Raw genomic sequence first — 26,935 nt, forward strand, 5'->3', positions numbered from 1 at the left:
GTATATGCATGGCTGTTAGATTGCTGTGGAGCCTATATGCTGAGATGAGATAAAATTATCCAAATTCTTTAGAACTGTCGGTAATAGTTTAGCAGCAATGCCTTTGTTTGCTGTGGTGATTCTTTCAACTCAGATAGCTTCACCGGCCTCTGATGTGGTGTCAGTGATTCCCTTGTTTTTGCTGTTCATCTGCTTAATCAGACTGTAACTGTCAAAACATCCAACTGTTTTTTTTTTAAGGCCTAAAGGGAAAGTTAAGTGACATCTTTCATGCCTGATTTAAAAATGCTGCCTCACCCTAATTACTAGGTGTGCGTTCAGACCGAAAAGAGCTCTGTGGAGTGAGCAACTAACTTAGCAAGCACACGGAACGTAAATCGTGCAGGGCTCCATTTTACTCTGCTAATACTGCAAGAAGTTGAGGCACAGTCAGTTTTTCCTGCGAAGTATTTTAGCAAGCCGGGTACAAGCCAGTAGTAATAGGAAAGGGCCAATGGAATTTTATTAGGTTGGTGACTTGGGATTTTAGGAAATGTTATCTAGTCGATCTACTGAGCTTCTGGTTTTTTTGCTTTATTATTCTGCCACACAGGATACACAATATCACATAATACACAACAGGGCAAATTCTCAGAGTCAATAAGTGCACCAATGTACATTAGCAGAGAATTCAGCTTGACAGCTCTCGTGTGCTGCTTGTCCATGTTCACATTGTCCTTTTTGCAATGTTTTACCCATTTTATAATCCTGTGAATGATTCCCTGGTTAGCTCTGTCACTGAAGAAATCATGGATCTGACTAATCTTACCACAAGTCATGTTCATGATTCCTCCGTACTCCCCACTTCCTGCAGCGGGCTAGTAATTTGCTGTAGAAAATGACTTATGTCCTCCCTGTGCTGGCTCAGTTGCGCCATTCCCTGTCCACCTGCTATAGGGTATGGGGTGCACCAGAGTGGTTGCTCAGGAGCACAGGTCTTGTTTTCCCTTTGCCACTGTAGGACACACAACCTGGGCCACAGTCTGCCCCTTAGAGATGATTTCTCCACTTATAAAACCTGCTACCTGCTCGTGGCAAACTGGCTCATTAAAGCTGCAAAGTAATTTGATTGCTTTGAAAAAGCATGATAGTTAATAATTTAAGAACATTAACAAACGGCCACTGCTTCTGTTCTTTACGAGTACATTTTAAATATTAAATGTCTGTTTTAATAGATATCTTACAGTTTTTAACTTTTTTCTCTTTAATAGTTTATTGTATTATGCCCTGCCGACATCTAATGGAAGACTTTGAAAAGAAATATTTTAAAGACCATGACACAGACAATTTTAAAGACCATGACACAGACCATGACACTTCTCAAATAATCTATATTTCTCTTCTCCTCTTCTTTATTATGGACCTTTGAATCAAGACTTGAATTTGGGGGCAAGAGGAGTCATGCTAATTATGCCTTTCTCTTCTCCTCCCCCCGCCCCCAACTTACCATTGCCAGAATGGGAAATGCAAAAGTTGAGACAAAGTTGGGGACTTATTTCCCTTTTTTGGATGGCATTCCATTGCCTATTCCTTTAAATAAAAAAAAAAAAGTGGGGGTAGGGTTACCATCACCTTTTTTTGCAGATACTATCACTTTGGGAAAGTATACTGCCACTTGGGAAGCATGCCATTACTTTAGTGAGGTGTGGCAGGATCATACTGAACCACTAGCTGATGCTTAGTCTTCCATGATATCACTATTTAGTATGGAGATGACTATGACATCACAAACAGGATTATGATTTCAGGAAAGGAATAACTAGCAAAGATCCAAGTGTCCTTAATAATCAAAAGAAAGAAAAACTGGACAGTAGATTACAAGGGGAGAAGCTGCCTAAACAAAAGACCAGCTCCTGCTTATCTTGACTGTTTGCAAGAAAGAGGCAGGGTGTAGGTCAGAATGTTTTTTTCAGATTCCCGCAAGGCATCTGCAGTTCTTTAAAGGTGATCTGGCAAAAGAACTGGTAATAATCCCTCAGGATTAGTAATGCCTGCAGAGTATCCAGGAGATGGTGATCTGAATAATGGGTCTGGTCAGCCCGGGAGGGACCTAAGAAGAAAGTGGGTTTTAAGTAAATGATGCACTGAATGCACCTCTTAGCCTGGCTATTGGGCACATGCAGCACATACTGATAAAGCTGAGGGAATTCTGATAATTCCCTTTAAAGCATGTGGTAACTTACAGTGTCTTGTTCTGTATCTCTTGGGTTAAAACTAAAATGGAATATTTCCTGATATGCCCCTGCTAGCACTGATCTCAAGTTACTTCGTGTGTTTAGCTGTCCAAACATTCTAGTTTAAGCTTTCATTTCTATGCTAAATAAAACATTGACTTAATTTAATTTTGGCCTCGATCCTGCAAACTCCTACATATGTTCTTAACTTCAGTGAGACTATTTGCATGCTTAAATTTAAGCACAGGCATAAATCTTTGCAGGACTGGGGCCTTAGATTTGATTTTACCAGCAATTTTGTTTTAACATAAGAACATAATAATGGCCATACTGTGTCAGACCAATCATCCATCTAGCCCAGTATCTTGTCTTCTGACAGTGGCCGATGCCAGATGCTTCAGAGGGAATGAACAGAAGAGGACAATTATCAAGTGATCCCTGTTCACTCCCAGCTTCTGGCAGTCAGAGGTTTACGGACCCCAGCGCATGGGACTGCATTCCTGGCCATCTTGGCTAATAGGTAGCCATTGATGGACCTATCCTCCATGAACGTATCTAATTCTTTTTTGAACCCAGTTATACTTTTGGCCTTCACAACATCTCTTGGCAATGAGTTCTACTGTGTTGTGTGAAGACATACTTGCTTCTGTTTGTTTTAAACCTGCTGCCTATTAATTTAATTGAGTGACCCCTGGTTATGTGAAGGGGTAAATAACACTTCCCTATTCCCTTTCTCCACACCATTCATGATTTTATAGACCTCTATCATATCCCCCTTAGTCGTCTCTTTTCTAAGATGAACAGTCCCAGTCTTTTTAATCTCTCCTCATATACCCAATTTAGAGAGACCCCTTTGTAACTTTTAACAGTCAGCTTTGGACTTAACTGTCTTGAGTAGTTTTGTATCATCTGCAAACTTTGACACCTCACTGTTTACCCATTTTTCTAGATCATTTATGAATATGTTGAACAGTACTGGTCCCAGTACAGATCCTTGGGGGACCCCGCTATTTACCTCTTTCCGCTGTGAAAACTGGCTGTTTACTTATACCCTTTGTTTACTGTCTTTTAGCTAATTACTTCTCCACAAGACAGGTTTCAGAGTGGTAGCTGTGTTAGTCTATATCAGCAAAAAAAACGAGGAGTACTTGTGGCACCTTAGAGACTAACAAATTTATTTGGGCATAAGCTTTCATGGGCTAAAACCCACTTCATCGGATGCATTATGTGTCTGATAATTCTGTTCTTTACTGTAGTTTCAACCAGTTTGCCTGGTACTGAAGTTAGGGTTACCAACCTGTAATTGCCAGGATCACCTCTGAAGCCTTTTTTAAAAATCGGTGTTACATTAGCTATTCTGTAGTCATCTGGTGCAGAGGCTAATTTAAGTGGAAGGTTACGTGCACAGCTATGAGTTCTGCAATTTTATATTTGAGTTGCTCTTCAAATTCTTTTTTGGCCTGCTTAATTATACTTTTACACTTCACTTTCCAGAGTTTTAATTATAAATTTAATTTAAAATGTCATTTTAATTTCAAACTTTTAGTCTCTTCAGGGGAGGAACTGCATCTTCCTCTCTCTTTGGAAATTACCTGGTATACTGTGGTGCTACTGGAATCTAAATAAATAATGACAGGTTTCAGAGTAGCAGCCATGTTAGTCTGTATTCTCAAAAAGAAAAGGAGTACTAGTGGCACCTTAGAGACTAACCAATTTATTTGAGCATAAGCTTTCGTGAGCTAGTGAGCTGTAGCTCATGAAAGTTTATGCTTAAATACATAATAGATCTCTTCCTGAATTTGACATTGAGGAAGGACATTTTCTTCTTGGACATTGATTCCTGTTCTAAGTACTTGTTTTCTTGTAGAAGTAAAGGTCTAGAGAAAAACCCAGAGTTACACAAATGAAATGCAAAAAAAAAAAAAAATTATCAAGGAGCTGATGTTTTAGAAGTGGGGTTTCTTTTGAGCCATGGAGAAAGATAGTGTACAGGAGCAAAAAGAAGATGCAAGAAAAAGAACTAGAACTATTGGATGCTTTGTGGATCAGTTTTAAGGCAAAATTACAAATAAAAATAAATCCCCATATTAAAAATAAATATGCTACTATATGGAAAGAAATAAATTCAGCTGGATTTTTGAATCTTGCAGCCTTGTAAATCAGTTAACACCTTGAAGTTCTGACGAAGCTCAGTGTACATACAGAAAAGAAGCATTCGATGTATACAGCTCTTCATTTCTCATGGGCAATATTGGGCCATCATATTATTATTTATTTATTTTATTTTATTATTTGCATTGCACTGGACGTAGCAACTACAGACATAGGTGCTGTACGGAGCCATTGGTTTTAAACAGAAACTCCATTTTACTCCAACTGGTGCTGAAGGGTTCACTTAAAAATTAGGGGTACAATATGCCCATTGAGAAATGCCTTTTAAAGTTTATAGTACGACAACAAAGAGGTTAAAATGGAAATTTTTAACAGCATCATTCTGTTTCCATGTACTTATGAGTCACTTGCTGCAATGTTATACTTTTTATATCCCTACATCTCTTATCAAAGGATCTTAAATTTGGAAGAGATTAAGCTTTTTAAAAAAATTTAAAAATATATGAAGAGCTCTTTGTACTGAAATGTGAAAACAAAATAAGTGAACAGGACATATCAAATACAAGGAAAGGGAAGATGACTCTCTATTGACTCCTGAAATTTTACTGCTTGAGCAACTATACCACCATTGCACTTGGCCTGTCCCCTCTCCACACTTGTGTTCTGGGTCCCATTGAAGGGACGGGGAATGATCCGTGCATATGCAGAAGGTGCCTTTTTACATATGGATCCCCAAAGGATACTCCACCCCTGATTTTACATGTATGCAACCTCACTGGCCCCTCATATTTTAATCACTGTGTCATCTAAACCTGCCTAGCAGCCTGAGCCTTGTCTACACTAGTGCTCCCACTATTGTTAACTGTTGATGGAGCTGAACCCATTCAGCAAATATGGGGAAGAACGCCTAGTGTTGACAAGACCAAAGAGCAGAATTTGGCCACGTGTGTTCCTCTGAATGTGGCCCTACGCAGCACCAAAGTGTCTTTAGAGTCGGGCAGGCCGCCTGGGCATCAGCTAGCTATAATAATTCCTATGGGACAATACCTGCTGAGTGGGATTTTGCCAGTACTAGCTTGCATTTGGTGAGTGCTAGTGTGGGCGAGTCAAACCAAGTAAGATGACTCATAAAAGTGTGAAAAACTATCTTATGGTTTGTGAAAATACAGGTCCCACATTCTTAAACACAACTGGAAGTGACACTCCACTCCTCTTAGAATCAGTATTGTTCTTATGTCTTCTTAGAGCTTTTGGGAATGACTGGTAGACTCTGTTACCGTTTGTGGTTAGAGAGAAAAAGGAAGTATTGGCTCATTAGGTCGAAAGTATCTAATTATCTTGGGTTCCAGCCAGGGAACTGATGTTACAACAAGGCAACCACTGACGCTAAGGTTTCTTTTCTTTTCTCCTGAAATCCTCTGTCTAGTTTTGTTCCTTGTCAGAGCTGGAAGCAGAAGGTGTTCTCATGCTTTTGTTGTCAGACTCCAGGAGGATATTGCACTTTCAATGTATGGCGCACTGCAAGTCATTCTTAACTGTTGCGGTGTAAGGTAGAGAAATAATTGTAATGTATAATGGTAAGACAGCTTGGTGAAGCCCAAGGAAGAAATTTGCTTTAATGTCTCTTGAGTTGTGGGTTTGTTTTGAATCATCCCGTTCTCCACACACTTAGACCTCCCCCAGTCTCCCTCCTTGTACAGAGAAGTCAGCTGCCTTTGCAGCCACAAAGGGCTCTTAGTGGGTCTCAGGATTCGTGGACTAGGGCAGGGGTTCTCAATCATAGGTACTTGTACCCCTGGGGTACGCAGAGGTCTTCTAGGGGGTACATCAATTTATCTAGATATTTGCCTAGTTTTACAACAGGCTACATAAAAAGCACTAGTGAAGTCAGTACAAACTAAAATTTCATACAGACAGTGATTTGTTTATACTGCTCTGTACACTATACACTGAAATCTAAGTACAATATTTATATTCCAATTGATTTATTTTATAATTGTATGGTACAAATGAGAAAGTCAGCAGTTTCTCAGGAATAGTGTGCTGTGATACTTCTCTTTCTGTCTCTCTTTTTTTAAATGTATTTTTATGTCTGATTTTATAAGCAAGTAGTTTTTAAGTGAGGTGAAACTTGGGGGTACGCAAGACAAATCAGATTCCTGAAAGGGGTATAGTAGTCTGGAAAGGTTGAGAGACACTGGACTAGGGGGAGTGAGCTGCAGTGAACAGGACCAAGGGCACTCACATCATCCTTTCATTGGTCCCGTGGAGTTTATCAGGTAAAGGTAGTGTAGCCAGAGGTCCTCTTCCTGTGGTAGGGAAGTCCTGGTAGTCTGACTCCATTTGATCTGCACAGCCAGGGAGCACGGCAGGTGGGTGCCAGGGGTCCAGAGCATTTGGGAATAGCTTTGTGAGACCACACATAAGAAAAATAATGGGAAAATAGCAAGAATTATTCTAGTTAATATTTTCCTGTTGTGTTTTGGTAGAGTACTGATTGCACATTTAAGCACTGTAAGATTATAGATGGTCTGGTGTTTCTAATCTCCATAGGAAATATGGGTTGCCAGTCAGTGGTTGCACTTATGCTGGTTGCACACGTTCTCAAATGCTGGGTGGCTGGCTAGCTCAGGATGCTGTGAGGGAAGGCACTCTGCTATACAGTCTTGTATTATGCCCCCACCATGTCCAGCGAAGTAACAGATTACAGAGGTGTTAACTGCATTGTTCTAAGATGCTTTGAACTTTGTGTTCAGTGTATCATTTTTACTATGTTTACATCATTCTTGAAAAATGTCCATTGCAAATCCTATGTAGCTTTTCCCTAAGAAACTCCCATCCATTGACATCTGTTGCCACTTGCTGCTGCTGAAACATGTCAGGGCCCTTCATTTTATACTTTGTTGTTCTCTTTGTTCATCCCTCAGAGTGGGCAGCTGAGATACAGTTACTATCAATTTCAGTACTTAAATATTAACTGTATCCCAAACCCACACTGCCATGTTCGAGCAAAGCTTAGGGGTCCTGACCTCACAGAGAAATAAAGAACCAGTTGCAGTGGAGGTATTTTTATATTTTTGATTGGTGTTTGCTGACAGCAAATTGGCCCCTGGATTGCCAAAAGAAAGCAGTTTACAGTAGGGTTATGCCTAGCAGGGTTTACTCTGGAGCAACAAAACCTGAGCTTTCTGCGTCCTCTGTGCTCACCACTCCCAGGTGATTGATTAGTCCTCCTCTTACTGTAGATGATATAAGTTAGCAGTGACCGATGGGCTTCTGTAAAGTGTTCGTGTTTGCTCCTCTATGTGCTTTTGTTTCTCCCAGTTTCCTTTTGGCCTCCCTCAGACACAGCAGTGCCACCCTGTGTTCCGTAAGATAGTTGGTCAGAAAACTGATGAGGGAGGCAATGCCTTGAATGCTGAAACCTTCCCTCCTTACCACAGCTAGCTCAATATGTGCCTGTTCAACTGACCCACTACCCTTTCTGCTGGGTTGAGAACTAAGAGGAGGGCAATGTATTACTTCATCCACCGGAGAAAGGTTTGGCTCCAGCTAACTTGAAGCAGGCTATAAGTTCAGCCCTTTCCACTCAGAGATGTAAGATTGAGGACCATTTATTTATTTATTCATACTTTCCCTGAGCAATTAGGCAATGAATCTAAACCTAGTATTTTACTAGTTATGGAACATTTTACTAGTTATGTGATACAACTTTTGAATCTTTTAGAAAATTCCCTGTATTTTTCTCTTACATTCAATGTAGTTTCCCTAGTTGAGATTTCCAGTTTGCCAAGACAGTGAAAGCCCTGGCTGCCCTACCCTTTAAATCTTTTGTTGAATCTTTCATTGTGGAAAAGCTAGGTTAGTAGTGCACTGTTACAGTTCTATTGAAGAAGTGCCATATACTTTCCACTAACTTCAGAGAAATTTTGTAGACTTGTTTAAAAAATATTATCTAGACCAGGGATGGGCAAACTTTTTGGCTCGAGGGCCACGTCGGGGTTGCAAAACTGTATGGAGAGCTGGGTAGGGAAGGCTGTGCCTCCCCAAACAGCCTGGCCCCGGCCCCCGCCCCCTATCCGCCCCATCCCACTTCCCGCCCTGACTGCCCCCCTCAGAACCCCACACCCATCCAACCCCCTCTGCTCCTTGTCCCTTGACCGCCCCCTCCTGGGACCCCCCACTGCTAACTGCCCCCCAGGACCCCACCCCCATTCAACCCCCCTTGCTTCCTGTCCCTTGACTGCCCTGACCCCTATCCATACCCATGGCCCCTGAAAGCCCCCCAGGACCCCACGTCTATCCAACCCCCCCTGTTCCCCGGCCCCTGACTGCCTCCCCAGAACTCCCACCCCATCCAACTGCCCCCTAGTCCCTATCCTCTGACTGCCCCCCCCCGGGATCCCCGCCTGCTCCCCGCCCCCTTACCATGCAGCTCAGAGCAGCAGGAGCTCACAGCCCCGCCGCCTGGCCGGAACCAGCCTCTCTGCCGCACTGCCTGGCAGGAGTGGTGGGCCAGAGCCCTGGCGGTGCAGCAAGGTGAGGCTGTGGGGAAGGGGGGGCAGTGGGGGAGGAGCTGGGGCTAGCCTCCCGGCTGGGAGCTCAAGAGACAGGCAGGACGGTCCTGTGGGCCGGATGTGTCCCGCGGGCTGTAGTTTGCCCACCTGTGATCTAAACAGAATGAATTAATTTAGGAAATCTGAGAGACTGTGCTTTGGGAGTGGCACAGTAAAGGGGCTCTTTATCACAGCACTGTAGAGAACAACAGTTTTACTGAAAGTTGGACCTCGGGGCTTCCTCCTAAAATTAAAGGGAAGATGATTGGGTAGATCCTGTCCTTAGAGGATTAGATTTGAAATTGTTTCCATTTACCAGTTAAACCTGTTCAAAAGGCTTCAGCTGGAAAATATTTGCCCTGCGGTGTCTTCCTCTCATTATTGTGGAATATGGTGTTTATATGTTTGTAGTGTCTAGCACAAACAGATCCTGATCCTGATTGGGGCCTGTAGCTGTTTCTAGAATATAAATTATTATAGCAAAAATGTTGCATGGCCTTAAACAGGACATAACTGAGCAGCTGTTTTGTTTAAAAAATATTATACAATATGTATGTTTAGCTTTTATTCAGCCAGTTGTGTTAATAGATGGGATTTCTAAAAAAAATTCTTACGAATATTGTTTCCTTTACAAATGACCAAGCAGCAAATTATTAACTCAGCATTAAAAATGGACACAAAGATTACAAGAGTGCTCTTGACTGTGTCAGCTTTGAGTGAAATGTGCTTCTACAAAAGTTGCAGAAAGTTCAGATTGCTTGAGACTCTGCCAAAGGGTTGTCAGCTTTGTCTCTTGACAGACATGGGCCACTTCAAACAGAGCTCATAAAGAAAGTCTGTTTTAATTAAACTAAATTATGCTAATTCTGTGTTCCAGAGTTGTATCACAACAACCCTCTTCTAGATCAGTATCATGGATAATTAAAACTGTATACCATAATCTCCCCAGGAACAACATCTCCCTCACCCAGCTGAACCAAATGCGTGATTTCCAAACAAAAACCTCACAGAGGACTTGCTCCTGAACCCATTGGCATCAATGGCAAATTTCTCATTGACTTTATCAAGACCAGACCTGAGCCCATAATGCATACAAAAGTGAAAATGATCCTTAAGAATATTTTCTATGTTAATATAGCTCTTTGTGCAGTGTATAAATACTTATGAGCCCCTCATGGCTTGGATAGCCTCTAACATTATAACACAGACTAAGAAGCTCATGACCAAGGATATTCTGAAAAGGACACAATGGAGGCTGCTAGACTCTATTCAGAGAAGAGATATTAATGAATTCCTGTTGCATAGGAATCAGTGTGGAGGGAGTTAGGGTTGTGGTGTGTTTATAAGTTTCTGCCTCTTGTTTTGTGATGTCTGGCATGTTGTGGTGTTAATGAAGTGCACGCTGTCTGAAATTATTATTTCTGCCACCTGGAGTACTAGAAAGTAGTTCATGGAGCCAGAAAGGCTTCCATAATTCAATAAAGAAATTAGCAGAGTATTTATAATCCAGTGTACACTACAAGAGCAATTGCCTTTGCTTGGTTTAGAAATACAGTTATTTTACGATTTGTGACAGGGTCAGACCAGATGGGTACAGGAGAGTGATAGAAGGTAGATATATTAGCCCAAGATTAAGCAGGTCCCTTTTCCCTGAGTAACATCATGGGCTGTTCCAGCACAATCAGGAAGTTGCTGGAACCAATTAAGGTAGGCTAATTAGGATGCCTGGACCAATTAAAAAGCTACCAGAATCAATTAGGACAGGCAGGCTAATCAGGGCACCTGGTTTTAAAAAGGACCTGACTTCAGTTAGTGAGGTGCATGTGAGGAGCTGGGAGCAAGAGGTGCAAGAAGCTGAGTGTGAGTAGGCGTACTGCTGGAGGACTGCGAAGTAGAAGCGTTACCAGACATCAGGAGGAAGATCCTGTGGTGAGGATAAAGAAGGTGTTGGGAGGAGGCCATGGGGAAGTAGCCCAGGAAGTTGCAGCTGTCACGCAGTTTTTACAAGAGACACTGTAGACAGTTGCAACCCACAGGGCCCTGGGCTGGAACCCAGAGTAGAGGGCGGGCTCGGGTTCCCCCCATCTCCCTCAACTCCCTGTTTGAGACAAGAGGAGGTGACCTGGACTGAGGCTCCCACCAGAGGGGAAGGTCCCTGGCCTAGCCCCCAACCCACTAGGTGGGTCAGCAGAGACTGCGGGGATTGTTCTCCTCCCTTTCCCCATGCTGGCCAGTGATGAGGTTAGCTGAGTGAATGGCAGGTTTGAGCCACTAGCAAAAGTGGCCAAACTGAGGGCTGCCGTGAATCTCTGAGGCGAGCAAATCCACCAATAAGCGCTGGACCCACCAAGGCAGAGGAGAAACTTTGTCACATATTGCTCACATACGTACACTGTCAGTCTTAAAATTAATTCATATATATTTTAAAAAAGAACAGGTTTAAGCAGTGCACTATCAGTTATTGTACTAATGATCACATAGCGGATAGCCTGCCCACCTCACTCATCCACTGTGGCCAGAGGTTCTTGCCCTGAGTCTCACAGATGTTATCCAATGCACAGCCTGCAGCAGTAAGTGTGGGAATGTTCAACTCATTGAGATTAAGCCTTGTCAGAAGACACTTCCACCTGCCCTTCTGTCTCCAAAAGGCCACACCACATTCATTCTGCAACTGCTACAGTGATAGCTAAACATTTCTTTGTTTTTTTCCAGCTTATGATGTATGGCTTCATGAGCCAGGGAAATAAAGGGTAGGCAGGGCCAGCAGAAACATGATTGGCACAGAAAACCATCTGTGTTAACTGGATGATGCAGAAAAATGTTCCTGCTTTGAGCGTCTAAAAATGTCTGGTGTTTCTAAAAGTCCAAGAATTGTGGGCTTTTCTGGACCAGACAATGTTTATGTCAGAAAAGTATCTATGGTCATCCATGAAGGGCTGCATAATCATTGAGAAGTAGCCCTTTTAGTTGATATACTTAGAGGCGAGGCAGGTTGGGGATGGAGAGTACAGAATAGGGATATGCTTCTCATCTTTTGCCCCAGCACGGTTAGGGAAGCCCAGCTCACTGAATCTATATGTTATTTCCTGCACATTGGCCAGCCTGATGACCCTGTCTAGCAGGACATGCTTTATCACCTTGCACACCTTGGTGATGACTAAAATCTCCCCCACAGTGGATTTTTCCAACATTAAATTGACTCCCCACCAATCAGGGGTTGTGAACTTTCACACGGTGAGCACCACTCATTTCCCCACGATAAAGGGAGCTCTCATATTAGTGTTTCTGCACTGCAGAACTGGAACAAACTCCAGAAATGTACCTTTCCACATCCAAAAATAGTGGAGCCTTGCTGGTTATCCCAGAGCTTGATGCTCAGTGGATGGGCCCAAAACTACCACTCCACTGACTGCCTTTGTTCCATGAATAGTACTGATGATGTGTCTGAGGCGTTTGCTGTCCAGTCATCCTCAGTTGAGTCTTGAGAGCTGCACCCTTGCAAATGTAACAGGATCATATGCAATTCCCTTGCAGTGGTAAAGAGCAGTATATTTTCTCTGTTCTGCAGCCATGTTTTCAGTGGTGAGTGTGTAAAAATGTGGGAGGGGAGGGGTGAGCAGTTGATTATGGGATAGAACAGAGGGAATTCCCCAAGATACATACAGGTATCCATCAATGTACTGCAAAATTGTTCCACAATACGCAGCAGAAATTTCGCACAAGATAGCACAGCTCTGCGGATACCAGGAAGCCTTCGCACAGTACAGCAGACTTTTTGCCAGTACCGCTTGATGGCACACAGTGCTTTGTGGACATAATGCACTGGCATGAGTGGACGAGTGTGAATGCACTCTCCTGAAATAGCTTTGTCAATGGCACTGTGCTGGCAGAACCTTTACTGGGACAACTCTCTCGTGTAGATAAGGCCACAGAGTAAACATTGTAACTCATCATGCTAACTCCTGCTGTGGCCCTCACTGGACCATCATCTTTACTGAGGTCCTTGGGGGGTGGTGTTTGTTTCCTTTTATGATTATAACAAGATCAGGGGGGCTGAGTTTCCCTTTTTCTGTACTTTGTGCCTCAATTGAGCTAGATCAGTGGTCCCCAAACTTGAGGCGTGTCCCTTGGGGGTGTGCATAGGAATATTTGGGGGGCACAGCAGGGCCCAGGCCAGTCCCAACAGGGGGTGGGGAGGGAGTGCCCCCCCAGCTCTGCTCCAGGCCAGCCCTTAGCAGCGGCCCGCTCCCGGCCCTAACCAGGGCCTGAAGCTCTGCTCCTGGCCCTGGCCCCAGCCTCGGCCCCTGGCCACGGCTCCGCTTCCAGCCCTAGCCCCATCCCAGCCTTAGGTCCCTTATCCCTGTCTGCACTGCGGCTCCCAGGGGACATGGGCATGGATGGGGGGGAGGGGCGACGTTAAAAGTTTGGGGACCACTGACCTAGATGGACGCTCGAGGGCCATTAACATTTAGGCCCTTCGGAATTCTTCCCTACTCCTCTAACTAGATCATGCCCAGCAATCAGCCTCCATTCTGGAGGACTGGACAAGACTTCCTTCTTAAACCCCTCAAGAGCTCTTGATTGGCAGGCTCTGTTGTCTGTGTACAGTAGCTATACATAGCCCTGCCCTGCTGCCCATTGAGCAAGAGGATAAGTTTCAGAAGTGTAAGTTAGCTCTCCCATAATTCAGCATAGACCACCTCTGCCATGCCAGCCCAGATTTGCATTTGTTTTTGTCCATCTTTAATAAACTGTATTAAAGTGCCTTTCTGCTTGGTCTGTGGAATTGAACGTGCAGGCCTCAGTGAATGTCATCTTGAATTGCGGCCTTACTGCTTTTTTCTTTAAAGCTCTAATCTCTTTGACAATAAAGATGATGGTCCAGGGAAGGCCACAGCGGGAGTTAGCATGGTGAGTTACAATGCTTACTCTGCAGCCTTATCTACACTAGAAAGTTGTCACAGTAAAAGTTCTGCCAGCACAGTGCTATTGACAAAGCTATTTCAGGAGAGTGCATTATTTTAGCTCCTTATATAGCTCCCTGGGGGAACAAATACTAGTGAAAATCACAAATATGGGTACAGAGATATTCAGCTTTATTTGAATTCTTGCAATACTGAAATGCACAGCCCTAATATCTGTATGTGTACCTAAGGCCTGGTCTACACTACAAGTTTATGTCGGATTTAGCAGCGTTAAATCGAATTAACCCTGCACCTGTCCACACAATGAATCCATTTTTTCTTACATAAAGAGCTCTTAAAACCGATTTCTGTATTCTTCCCCAACAAGGGGATTAGTGCTGAAATCGATATCGCCGTTTCGAATTAGGGTTAGTGTGGACGCAATTCGAAGGTATTGGCCTCCGGGAGTTATCCCACAGTGCACCATTGTGACCGCTCTGGACAGCACTCTGAACTCAGATGCACTGGCCAGGTAGACAGGAAAAGCCCCAGGAACTTTTGAATCTCATTTCCTGTTTGGCCAGGTGAGCTCATCAGCACAGGTGACCATGCAGAGCTCATCAGCACAGGTGACCATGCAATCCCAGAATTGAAAAAGAGCTCCAGCATGGCCCAAACGGGAGGTACTGGATCTGATCGCTATACGGGGAGAGGAATCCGTGCTATCAGAACTACGTTCCAGAAGATGAAATGCCAGAACATTTCAAAAAATCTCCGAGGCCATGAGGGACAGAGGCTACAGCAGAGACGCAACATAGTGCTGCGTGAAACTTAAGGAGCTCAGACAAGCGTACCAGAAAACCAAAGAATCAAATGGACTTTCTGGGACAGAGCCCCAGACATGCCGCTTCTACGCTGAGCTGCATGCAATTCTAGGGGGGCCGCCACCACTACCCCACCCCTGTCCGTGGACTCCGATGGTGGGGTACTCTCCGCCATGCCTGAGGATTTTGCGGATGGGGAAGATGAGGAGGAGGAGGATGAGCTTGAGGAGAGCACACAGCACACCGTTCTCCCCGACAGCCAGGATCTTTTTATCACCCTGACTGAAATACCCTCCCAACCCAACAAACCCGGAGAAGGGATCTCTGGTGAGCATTCCTTTTAAAATATAATACATGTTATAAAAGCAAGTGTTTTTTAATGATTAAGTAGCCTTGAGGACTCGGGATGCATTCGTGGCCAGTACAGCTACTGGAAAAGTCTGTGAACGTGTCTGGGGATGGAGTGGAAATCCTCCAGGGACATCTCCATGAAGCTCTCCAGGAGGTACTCTAAAAGCCTTTGCAGAAAGTTTCTGGGGAGAGCAGTCTTATTCTGTCCACCATGGTAGGACACATTACCATGCCATGCTAGTAGCAAGTAATCTGGTATCATTGCATGACAAAGCCTGGCAGTGTATGGTCCCAGTGTTTGCTGGCATTCAAGCAACATCCGTTCTTTATCTCTCTGTGTTATCCTCAGGAGAGTGATATCGTTCATGGTAACCTGTTGAAATAGGGGAATTTAATTAAGGGGACATTCAGAGGTGGCTGTTCCTACTGGGCTGTTCGCCTGTGGCTGAAAAGAAATCCTTCCTGCAGTTAGCCACGCGGTGGGAGGGGGGGCCGTTGGCACTGAGCTGTTCGGGTTTGGCTAGCAGAGATCTTCCCTGATACCAGCCACGTGGTCCGGGGAGGGGTAAAGTGGGCATCCAGAGAATTGGATGGGGGAGGGGTTAGTTTGGTTTCTGCTGCTGCACGTTAACAGAAAAACCGCAGCGCTAAATGGCCAACTCAGCATGCTTTGCTTGGTATGGGAGATGAGGGCGCTGCTGTTATGAAGGTTGCAGAAGCAAAAAAGACTATGGCTTACCATGGCCGCCTGCAAGCTGAATTCTGTTGCTGGCACTGCGTGTGTGACCAAAGCCGCAGGTACTCAATATAAGATGCAAAGTGCTACCTTGTACCAAAATCACATGTGCTATGTAATGTGAATAGTGTTATTCACCATGAAAGAGTATAGCCATTGTTCTGTAAAATGTATCTTTTAAAATACTTCACTCCCTTTTTTTTCCTCCAGCAGCTGCAAATGTTTCAAGCCTCCCTCCTCCGTCCCAAAGGCTATCTCAGATAAGGCGGCGAAAAAAATGCACGCGCGATGAAATGTTCTCTGAGCTCATGCAGTCATCCGGTATTGACAGAGCTCAGCAGAATGTGTGGAGGGACACAATAGCAGAGTACAGGAAAGTGGCCGATGAGGAGAGGTGGCAGCAGGAAGATCAGAGGAGGCATTAGGAAATGCTGGGGCTACTGCGGGATCAAACGGACATGCTCCGGTGTCTGGTGGAGGTTCATGAACAGCAGCAGGATCACAGACTGCTGCTGCAGCCCCTGTTTAACTGCCCTCCCTTCTCCCCAAGTTCCATAGCCTCCTCACCCAGACGCCAAAGAATGCGGGGGGAGGGGAGGGGGAGGCTCCGGGCACCCAACCACTCCACCCCAGTGGACAGCCCAAGCAACAGAAGGGTGGCATTCAACAAGTTTTAAAGTGGTCTTTTCCTTCCCTCCTACCCTCCTCCCACACCCCACCAGGGCAACCTTGTGAGTTATCTCCCTATTTTTATAATGAATTAATAAAGAATACATGTTTTTTAAACAATAGTGACTTTATTTCCTTTGCAAGCAAGCTGTGATGGAAGGGGGGAGGGCGTGTGGCTTACAGGGAATTTAGAGTCAACCAAGGGGCCGGGTTTTCATCAAGGAGAAGCAAACAGAAGTGTCACACAGTACCCTGGCCAGTCATGAAACTGGTTTTCAAAGCTTCTCTGATGCGCAGCTCTTCCTGCTATGCTCTTTTAACCGTCCTCATGTCTGGCTGCGCGTATTCAGCAGCCAGGCGATTTGCATCAACCTCCCACCCCGCCATAAACATCTTCCCCTTACTCTCACAGAGATTGTGGAGCACACGGCAATCAGCAATAACAATGGGAATATTGGTTTCGCTGAGGTCTGAGCGAGTCAGTAAACTGCTCCAGCGACCCTTTAAATGTCCAAATGCACACTCTCCCACCATTCTGCACTTGCTCAGCCTATAGTTGAACAGCTCCTTACTACTGTCCAGGGTGCCTGTGTATGGCTTCACGAGCCTGAGTTTTAAGGGGTAGGCTGGGTCCCCAAGGATAACTATAGACATTTCAACATCCTCAACAGTTATTTTCTGGTCTGGGAAGTAAATCCCTTCCTGCAGCCGTTTAAACAGACCAGAGTTTCTGAAGACGCGAGCGTCATGAACCTTTCCCGGCCATCCCACACTGATGTTGGTGAAACATCCCTTGTGATCCACCAGTGCTTGCAGCACCATTGAAAAGTACCCCTTGCGGTTTATGTACTGGCTGTCCCAAGATAGGGATATGCATTCCGTCTATAGCCCCACCACAGTTAGGGAATCCCATTGCAGCAAAACCATCTAGTATGACCTGCACATTTCCCAGAGTCACTACTCTTGATAGCAGCAGCTCAATCATTGCATTGGCTACTTGCATCACAGCAACCCCCACAGTAGATTTGCCCACTCCAAATTGATTATCAACTGACCGGTAGTTGTCTGGCATTGCAAGTTTCCACAGGGCTATTGCCACTCGCTTGTAAACTGTCAGGGCTGCTCTCATCTTGGTATTCTTGCTCTTCAGGGCAGGGGAAAGCAAGTCACAAAGTTCCATGAAAGTGCCCTTACGCATGTAAAAGTTTCGGAGCCACTGGGAATCATCCCAGACCTGCAACACTATGCGGTCCCACCACTCTGTGCTTGTTTCCCAGGCCCAGAATCGGCGTTCCATGGCATGAGCCTGCCCCAGTAACACCATGATCTCCAAATTGCTGGGGACCGCGGTTTTAGAGAAAACTGTGTTCATGTCCTCATCACCACGCTTCCGTCGCCTCCTCTCCTGGTTTTTCAGGTGCTGGTTCTGCAAAAACTGCACGATAATGCATGAGGTGTTTACAGTGGTCATAACTGCTGCGGTGAGCTGAACGGGCTCCATGCTTGCTGTGCTATGGCATCTGCTCGGGCAATCCAGGGAAAAGGGCGCGAAATGATTGTCTGCTGTTGCTTTCACAGAGGGAGGTAGGGTTGACTGATGACGTTTACCCATAACCACCCTTGAGAAATTTTTGCCCCCATCAGGTATTGGGAGCTCAGCCCAGACTTCCAGTGTGCAGCTGGGACTGCGGGAACTGTGGGATAGCTACCCACAGTGCACCGCTCGGAATGTCGATGCTTGCCATGGTACTGTGGACGCACACCGCCGAATTAATGTGCTTAGTGTGGATGCATGCACTTGACTTTATACAATCTGTTCCCAAAAATCGACTTCTGTAAAATCAGAGTACTTTCGTAGTGTAGACATGGCCTAAGTATGGAAGAGAAGGTTCAGTACAATGTCACACTCTTATCTCTCTCAGGGAAACAAGTACCACCCAAATACCTTATGCAATATATTCTATACAGAGACCTCCACCAGAAAACTGCTATTTTTTCCTTTTTAACGTTGTTGTGTAATGCCAAAAACTGCACTCACTGAAATAAAAGTTATGCAATTCTCTCTGGAGCACCTTTGTCATTTGGATCATCCTGGGACCAAAGCAGTAGCTTGTGATATGCTGATAACACTTCCCATACTTCAGATTCTAGAACAACAGCTGGTAGGAATTTTGTGATGGATAGAATTCTTAAAATATTACATGATGCAGCAGGCTGAATTCAGACTCTGTATAGCAATGAAGTACATTCAGAAACTCCTGTGTTCTAATCATGGCTTTGTCACTGACTTGTGTGACCTTGGGTAAGTCATTTAACTTCTCTGTGCATTAGCTTCCCCTTCCATAAAGGAAGTAATATGCAATATGTTTTAAAAAAAAAGTAGAAAAGAATTCATGTTCTCTCAAATCATATTTGATTGTTGGATCAGCGCTGTGGCTTTTGAAGAGTCCATTCTTTGATCATGCTTCTAAAGTTTGATACTTAGGGAATAATAAAATGAAGTGTAGAATCACTAATGAGAAAAACCCTTCATTTACTTAGTCTAGTTAGAGAACATGAGAAATGGCAATACAGTACAAGAAATGTTATCTAAAACTTCTTAAAAAGTTGATTCCATTTTATCTGATGGACAGATACATAAACCTGAATACTTTGCTTGGCAAACTGAGATACTGACAAGTATTAAAGAGGGCCTTTGTTGCATATTAAAAGAATCTATGGATTTTTTTGTCACCTCTTGTACTCCTCGTCTGTCTGTACACAGAACATTTTTGTTGATTTCCAAACATTCAGGAATCCAAAAATATTACTGAACTAACATTGCTTTTTTAAAAAAACATAATTTACTGAAATCCCATATTTTTTTCTCATTTAATGTTTTCTTTCCCTTTGAGCAGCATTCTTTTTCCAACATTCACGTAAAATTCCCAGTTTTCTTAAAGAGCCGATGTTTGCCAAAACAGTAACCTCATAGATTGTTTTCTTGTCAGTAATGCTTTTAATCATAGTTTTGGCAGAGCCTTGAAACATGCCCTTTCTCAAGAAAGAGTTGTCTGGACTAGAGAAATATTGGCATTAGAAAAGGGTTGTCATAGTGATTGAAACTTCCTCAAAGACATTCCTCCGGAAAAGTAGGCCGCAAGATGCAGCTTTGTAGAGCTTTTTTTAAAGCAGGGGACCCTTTAAATTGAAGAGCTCATTTCATTGTCTAAATGCAGATTTCTGTCACTTGTAAAACAATGGTGCTCTGGAGAACTGTTTGTGTATCAATGCTTATTTTAATTACTTTCAACAAGAAGTGTCTCAGTGGGAATTAAGTTTCAATTTCACTTGTATTGCCAGGCTCAGATTTTTAGGCCTATGCATGGATAACAGCTTGGTTCCCTAAATTCATAGAAAAAAGCCTCCAAGAAGACACTCAGATTTAACAGTTAGCCATGAATGACCAGCTATGAGCAGGCTTGAAAAGCACAGCTTGGGAAATCTTCCCTGGTAGATGTTCAGTTGTTTGAGAAGAGCTAGTGAAGGTCCAGCATTACTGTGATCTCCCAGGCCCACAGACAGTCATGGCCACTGTGAATTATGTATGCTAGAGAGAAGTGTGTGCAGTTTATATTTTTAAATTTTATTTAGAGCATATTGAGGATACTAAACAATACATTTATAGACTAAACCCAAGCATCTTTACATAGAAAACAACATTTGGCTTATCATACCCTACATATATTTAAAGCATTGTTACTTCTGTATTATATTGATATTTACAGAAAAAGAGCACAAAGATATTCTTAGGATAGGGTCTTATTTGTGCAATAAAGTATATCTAGTTAGATGAACTGGGATGAAGCAAGAGCAGTACTTTTGGCAGGAAAAGCATGAGAAAGGGTGATATAAAAATTCTTCTTGCAGAAAGTATCCATGCATACTTGGGCTCCTCTGGTTTGACTTATTACACTTTTATTAAGGGAGAAATCAGAACTAAGGTTCGTCAAGACTAAATTCTGGTCAACATAGGCCTGTATGCCAAGGGCCCATTTTTTTGACCTAACTATCCCATAGAAAAAGTCTGATCCCGTGCCCTTTGAGGGCAATGGCAAAATCCCCATTGATTTCAGTGGTGTAGAATCAGGCTTTAATACTGCACGCACCCCAAAAATCCAACCTGACATCCAATCCCTGCTGACATGAGGGAGAGAAACAGACGTTTTTGTATAGCTAGTAATTTCTGGAAGTGCTCAAGTCCTGCTGTAATGAGTACCTAATAAGAACCTAGCTCTTGCTCCTCCTGAAATCAATGGGTTTTTTTGCCATTGACTTTAACAAGAGCAGGTTGGTCTCTACTACTGTATATCTCTTGATTTCTGAAAGAGTTTGTAAGGATTTTCTTCAAAAGTATATTCTTGCAGAAGTGCTCAGCTGTGACTCACTTTTTTACTTCCTTTCTGTAAATGGAGCTTTGCCAAACAAAAGGTGGTTACTTCATTATTCATGTGTTGGGAAAATACATCTGCGGGGGAGCAGGGCCTGCTCTTTCGACTGCTGTTGGACTTACATCTGGTATGTGTTTGGAGATATTAAAGGTGACCATTTAGTTTTTCAAACTGTGCCATACACGCACCCTCATCGCAGTGCCCATGCTCCACTCCCTCTGATACCCTTTGGCAATCTCAGTGGAGTTCCCAAAGATTGAATGGTCAAGTAAACTGAACCCATGCTCCTAAAAGTCCCCCATGGGTCAGCATTGGAGCATGTTGTGGCTGTGTGGAGAAGCTTGCAAATTTGCTGTTGCCTCTCGTAAAACTCTACAACTGTCAGTCTGCATAGTTGCCCTGTCCTTTCTTTGGGGCTCAGCAGTAATGCAGTATAACTTAAATCTGGTCTGCTTTATTATCTTAGTGTACATCTGTGCTTGTCTAACATCCATTTCCTATTTGGTGCCCAGATGCGCAGTGAATGGCTCACTCAAATGCTTAGGTTTCAGAGTAGCAGCCGTGTTAGTCTGTATTCGCAAAAAGAAAAGGAGTACTTGTGGCACCTTAGAGACTAACAAATTTATTTGAGCATAAGCTTTCGTGAGCTACAGCTCACTTCATCGGATGCATTCCTATGAAGTGAGCTGTAGCTCATGAAAGCTTATGCTCAAATAAATTTGTTTGTCTCTAAGGTGCCGCAAATACTCCTTTTCAAATGCTTAGATTACTATTGTGGTTTATACAGCTTAGTGGCCCCCACAGGCTCCAATCAGGACAGACAGATGCTGCTATTCATTTATTTAATTAAAGTTTGTGCCCATAACACTTGCAGTAACTATACTCCTTTTCCTGTTTTTATGTCACACTTCAAAAAAACCAATGTTCTGCCTTTTGTGCAAGTAGCTGTGTTACAATATTTAACAAGATTCCAATTCTGGACAAATATAAATTAATTTCAGTGATGGATTTTAGGCAGCACAAAATGGTGATATTTGAAGGAGCTCCTTCATAAAGTAATCACTATAGATTAATTGTAATTCAAGTATGTTATTCTGAACAAAACAGATCTGACCTTTCTCCTCCAGTTTCCTAATGTTAAAGGAAATTCAAATCTGGATCCAGTTCTGAGCTTTGTGGCTTGAGTGAATACATACCTTACTATTCCATCTACATTTATTATCCACATGAGAAATTACTACAAATACACACTGTAAAATCCTTTAAAAAGAGCAATAAAGGCAGGCAGGGAAATCAACTTTAATATTCTCTTTATTATTGCTACCATGAGCACATATATCCTCTCCAGCTGCAGCTAAAATTTGCTGGTTTCCTTGTCCACCTTCACCAGTCACCATGTGAACACATGTATTTGTTTCATTCTGAAGACTTTTCTCCATTTCCCTGGTCTGTCTGGCATTTGGTAATTTGAACAAGTGCTCAGTGAATATCATTGTCTCCTTAGTTACTCATAAACAGTCTGATTGGCAGACCTGCTAAATAGAAAAGGACTGAGCCTTTCAGAGGGCTCACCCGTTACTGTGGTAACCAAGAGTGCTATGCTACATTTGTAAATGTGATCTTTGACCATACTAGAGGGGTGTGGAGGAATTTTCACAGCTCTAGAGAAGACAAAACTCTAATAGTTAGGATGTAAAAGGTTATCTGATACAAACCAGATGAAACAGAGGCTTGTTCTGTTGAAAAGTATACATCTCTGCTTTGCAATGAGAAAAAGCATCAAATATGAGTGAGGACTTTTTTCCTCTTCATATTTTTCTTAAACATGTTTCCTTTGGCTCTACTATGAGCCTCAGGAATGATGGCAGTGCTTTTCGCCATTGATTAATTACACAATATATAAGGCATTTGAGTTGGCCATTATGCCTGTGTGTATTAGAAAGAAATTTAATTTCTGTGTTCTCATCAGTGCCAGTTATGTGATCTCCTTTAACAGGTGTGATCAGTCCAAGCCTCAGAGTAATTATCATGTTTAATACCCTGAGCAAGAAAGCGTACCTACAAAAAAACCAGCTCCAGGCTGTACACATACAGATTTAGGAACAAAATAACGCACAGAATAACACTTCATTACTTCATGACTATTCAGCAAAAAAATATTTTAGTGTAAAAGGTCTGCAGCTATTCCACCTATGAAAAGAAATTCTCTGTCCATTTTAAAATGTCCGTTGCTTGTCCTCAGCAAAAGGACATTCAGCTGGATAACACGAATCAGTGCTCTGGAATACTTACAGTATCAGATACCCACTACTTAACACCATTTGTGGCTGTGGGTTTGCCTTAGACACACTCATTATAATATTGCTTTAATAAGTTGATTTTTTGTAAGAACTGTCACGTTTGTTTGAAATAATTATCTAATGCTCGATCTATCCTATTTCAGGTAAATATGTGTCTGAATTATTATTAGTTAAAGATAAAATACTTAGAGGCAAACTCTGGCTCATCAGGTTTATAAGAGGCAGGGAGACCTTGCCGTTTCCTTTAGCCCTTGAAGAAGGGGGCTAGAATCCCAGGGTTTTGCACTCTGGGAGCCCAAAGTATGTAGTGGGAACAGTAGCTGTGTTTGCAGTTAGTTAATCTCTGCCTGTCCCACTTCTGCATCAGATGGCAAGTCCAAAGATGGTTTAGGGGTGTGTGCTCGCTTGTAAAAGGAGTAGCATTAGCCGTCCTGGCATGTGCTTTGGGAGGCATTCTGCATGCATATGTTTTGTGCTGGAGGAATGTCTCCAATCACTAGCACTGAGGTAATATCCCTTTCACTGTCAAGCTGTGCCATTTCTTTTTTTAAACCTTTAATATAATTTACTTTTTTTTTTTTTTAGTGTGACAGAAGTAGTGAAGCTTTGCTATTACCATACATTAGGAGTTTTCAGCATTAGTTTACTGCCATTGATATGTATCTAACATCCTCTGATTAATTTCATTGAGGAATTCTATCCTCAGATAAATGGTAGGCTGTTATTAATATTTATTGTTTCAAAACACTTACAAGTACCCTCAGTACTTCAGAGAGAACACTTACAAAGCAGGTCCCTACCCCAAGGATTTTACAATCTGAACGATGGATTAGACAGGCAGATGAGGGTGTCACAAGTGGTGCAGTAAGGAGGGAGATGATTATGTAGGTACTAAATTTAGGGATTAGATACGTTTTTTGATAGTTTGGAAGTCTGCTTTTTTGTTTGTTTTTTGTTGTTAAATATATTTAGGACCCAGTCCTCAGTCCCCAATATGTTTTGTGATGCATAGGGTACATAAACAAGTAGATGGGAATTCCCCTTCCACAGGGGCATCCCTAGCTGACATAGGCTATGTCTACACTGCAGGTAAAAACCTGTGACTGGCCCCTGCCGGCTGTCTGGGGCCTGAGCCGCAGCGCTGTTTAATTGCGGTGTAGACTTCTTGGGCTTGTGCTGGAGCCCGGGCTCCGGGATATTGTGAGGTGGGATGGTCCAAATGTCTACCCTGCAATTAAACAGCCACAGCCCTGCGAGCCCGAACCAGCTGGCACCAGCCACGGGTTTTTAATTGCAGTGTAAACATACCCATAGAGCTCTCTCCCATTCCCTCTGAGAGCTTGTCTACACTGAGAAGTAATTTCGATTAAGACGGTGTATTTAAAGCAGAATAGCAATTTCTGGTTAACTTCTGAACTGTATTAAGATAACTTTGAAGAAGGCACTCTTATTCTGGAATAAGAGTGTCCACACAGGGAGTTAATCAGGAATAGCTATTCTGGAATAATTCATTGTGTAGACAAGCCCTGAATCAGACTGAGGGGTGTATCACAAGCAGGAGGATGTGTGTCCAGAGTACCGTGTGCTCCACTGATTCTTGGCTGCATAATGGCCCCTGGTGAGATGGTACCAGCCAGTTTAATATAATTTCCATCAGGGGCCAAACTGGTCCCTACTTCTCCCAGAATTAGGGGAATGCAAGGGTGGCTCTGTCCTCCTCCCCCTGTTTGGGTCTTGTGCCAAACACAGCTCAGGATGGCGGGGAGTGGCGTGGGGTTAGTGTTGACACACTTTTTGCTTCCAAAGTCATGTTTCAGAGGTAGGGTTTGCGGAAGGAGATGAGGATAGAATTTAGGAGGATTTCCCAAGCAGAAGGTACAGAGATGTCTGTGTAGGAAGGGGAATCAAGGTATCAAAATTGGTGTGGTTGGTGTGATTTGTGCATCCTTATGGGCTAAAGTGCCCCAAACTGGAGTTAATAGTCCAGATATGGCCTCACCATGGTTTTGTACCATAGCATACTGGATTCTGTTGAGTGTAGCCAAGAATCCTATTAGCCCTTTTTCCCCTTGATAGCTTCTGTCCTTTTAATTCGCAGTACATTTTAGTTACCCAGCATCATATATGTTGTTTTAGATGTCAACTGCATTACTTTAGATTTGCTTGCATTAAAATCCATCTGCTATTTCATAGGCCACTTTATTAAGGCCAAATCCTACTCATTTTAGAGAATCACACAAGTTGTTCTGCATAAGTCGGTGGCTCTTTTCACAAGAGTGAGGTGATCCCTAATGTATTCCTAGCCTTCTGTTACAATCTGTTACTGCTTTCCTTTAACTTTTTTTTGAAGTTTAACAGGACTTTGTAAAACAAAAATAGTGTACACAGATTAAATTGAAGAGAAAGTATTTCTCATCATGATAGACCTCTCAATAAGTCACTATATTTTTCCTGTTTCTAGAATGTAATATGATGCTGAACTGATACCAGTTTCATAAAATAAATGCCTACTTTCAAATGTAAACTAGTTTATGGTAGGTTTTAGCTCAAAGAACTTTTCAACAATCAAGTTGGAAAGGGCCCAGAATAGTTTTGAAACACAGAAAGTACAATGGCACATTATTTATATTACCACTGCTATGGCAATAGTAAACAGGAATAATTCTGGAAATGCAAAGAAAACTCTCATGCTAAGATCCTTGTGTCTACACACACAAAAGTGTTCCAAACTATTTTTGGAGCAGTTGTGCTTTTATCAGGGTTAATTCTCACTTTTAATTTTAACTTTCAGCCTGAACTGTAGAATGTATAGTTAGAGGCCAACCCGTTGCTTGAGACAGTTTAGGACAGCACTAGTATGGATGCATGGCAAAGTTGCCAGTGTGAATCATGATTCAGCCTGACTGGTATGGGTGCAATGCATGGTTTCCAGTTAAACCAGTATAGTTACAAATAGTGAAACTACTCTGTAGTGCAGATGAGGCCTTGATAGAGATACCTTAGCACTATCATGTAGCTTCAGAATTCTGTAACCATGAAAAATTTGGGGTCATTTCCGTCAACTTTGTGGTGAGATCCTGCAAACTTTTACTCGTGTGAATAGTCCTTTCTCACCTGAGCAGCCCCATTAAATTGATTGGGATTATTGGTGTGAGTACAGGCCTGCAGAATCTCACAGTCAGACTTCATGTTCTCACAAGACCATGGAATTTATTACAGGCAGCTGATCTTTCTACTGTATTCTTTAAATGGTTCTTTTACAATTCTGACCAGTTGCTTGATTGTCCTGTTTTTATGCTTATTTTGCCTTTCTGGATATTCCTCGGTGTTTATGCTGGTGAGATCCATTGTTATCAGAAGCAATATTGTGATAAAAGTAATGTCCTAACAATAATGTCTGAAACCGAACTACTGAGCTTACTTATACAATGACTCTTAAAAGGCTGCCGTATCCTGTGTATTTGTCTCTGGTTAGGATTAACTACTTTTGTTCATCCACCAGGAACATCTGTTCATCATTTATACCCTGTCTGGTTGTTTTATTAAGGCTATTACACTGATATAAATTCCTTGGGACAGGGACTAGCTTTATTTTTTTGTTTTGTGCAGTACAGAGCACATAATTGATGTCTTATTAACAACAGTAATGATAATAGTAGCGAGTTGCACTCAGAAGCCAGCAGACCTAACAGGCAGGCTATGGCTTGACAATTGTTGCACCCTATAATGGGTTTCACTCAGGAGCTAGCAGGACCAGTGGGAAGACCATGCCTGTCAATTCCTTGGTGCCGTAGATGGACAGAGGGGTAGGGGGACGGTAGTGGGACCTGGGCCTCGCAC

At 43.0% G+C, this 26,935-nt stretch overlaps 1 protein-coding gene and 1 long non-coding RNA gene across 5 annotated transcripts in view; both read left to right on the forward strand.

Moving 5' to 3' along the window:
• Window positions 1-26,935, forward strand: part of CELSR1 (cadherin EGF LAG seven-pass G-type receptor 1) — a 260,863-nt gene that overhangs the window by 24,245 nt on the left and 209,683 nt on the right. The window lies entirely within an intron of this gene.
• LOC142070934 (uncharacterized) lies at window positions 13,920-16,485 on the forward strand. Its single transcript, XR_012666864.1, has 2 exons — window positions 13,920-14,936; window positions 15,907-16,485. It is a non-coding gene; the product is annotated as an uncharacterized LOC142070934 (long non-coding RNA).

This window comes from Caretta caretta, chromosome 1 (genome assembly GCF_965140235.1).
Source record: "Caretta caretta isolate rCarCar2 chromosome 1, rCarCar1.hap1, whole genome shotgun sequence".
Taxonomy (NCBI): domain Eukaryota; kingdom Metazoa; phylum Chordata; order Testudines; family Cheloniidae; genus Caretta; species Caretta caretta.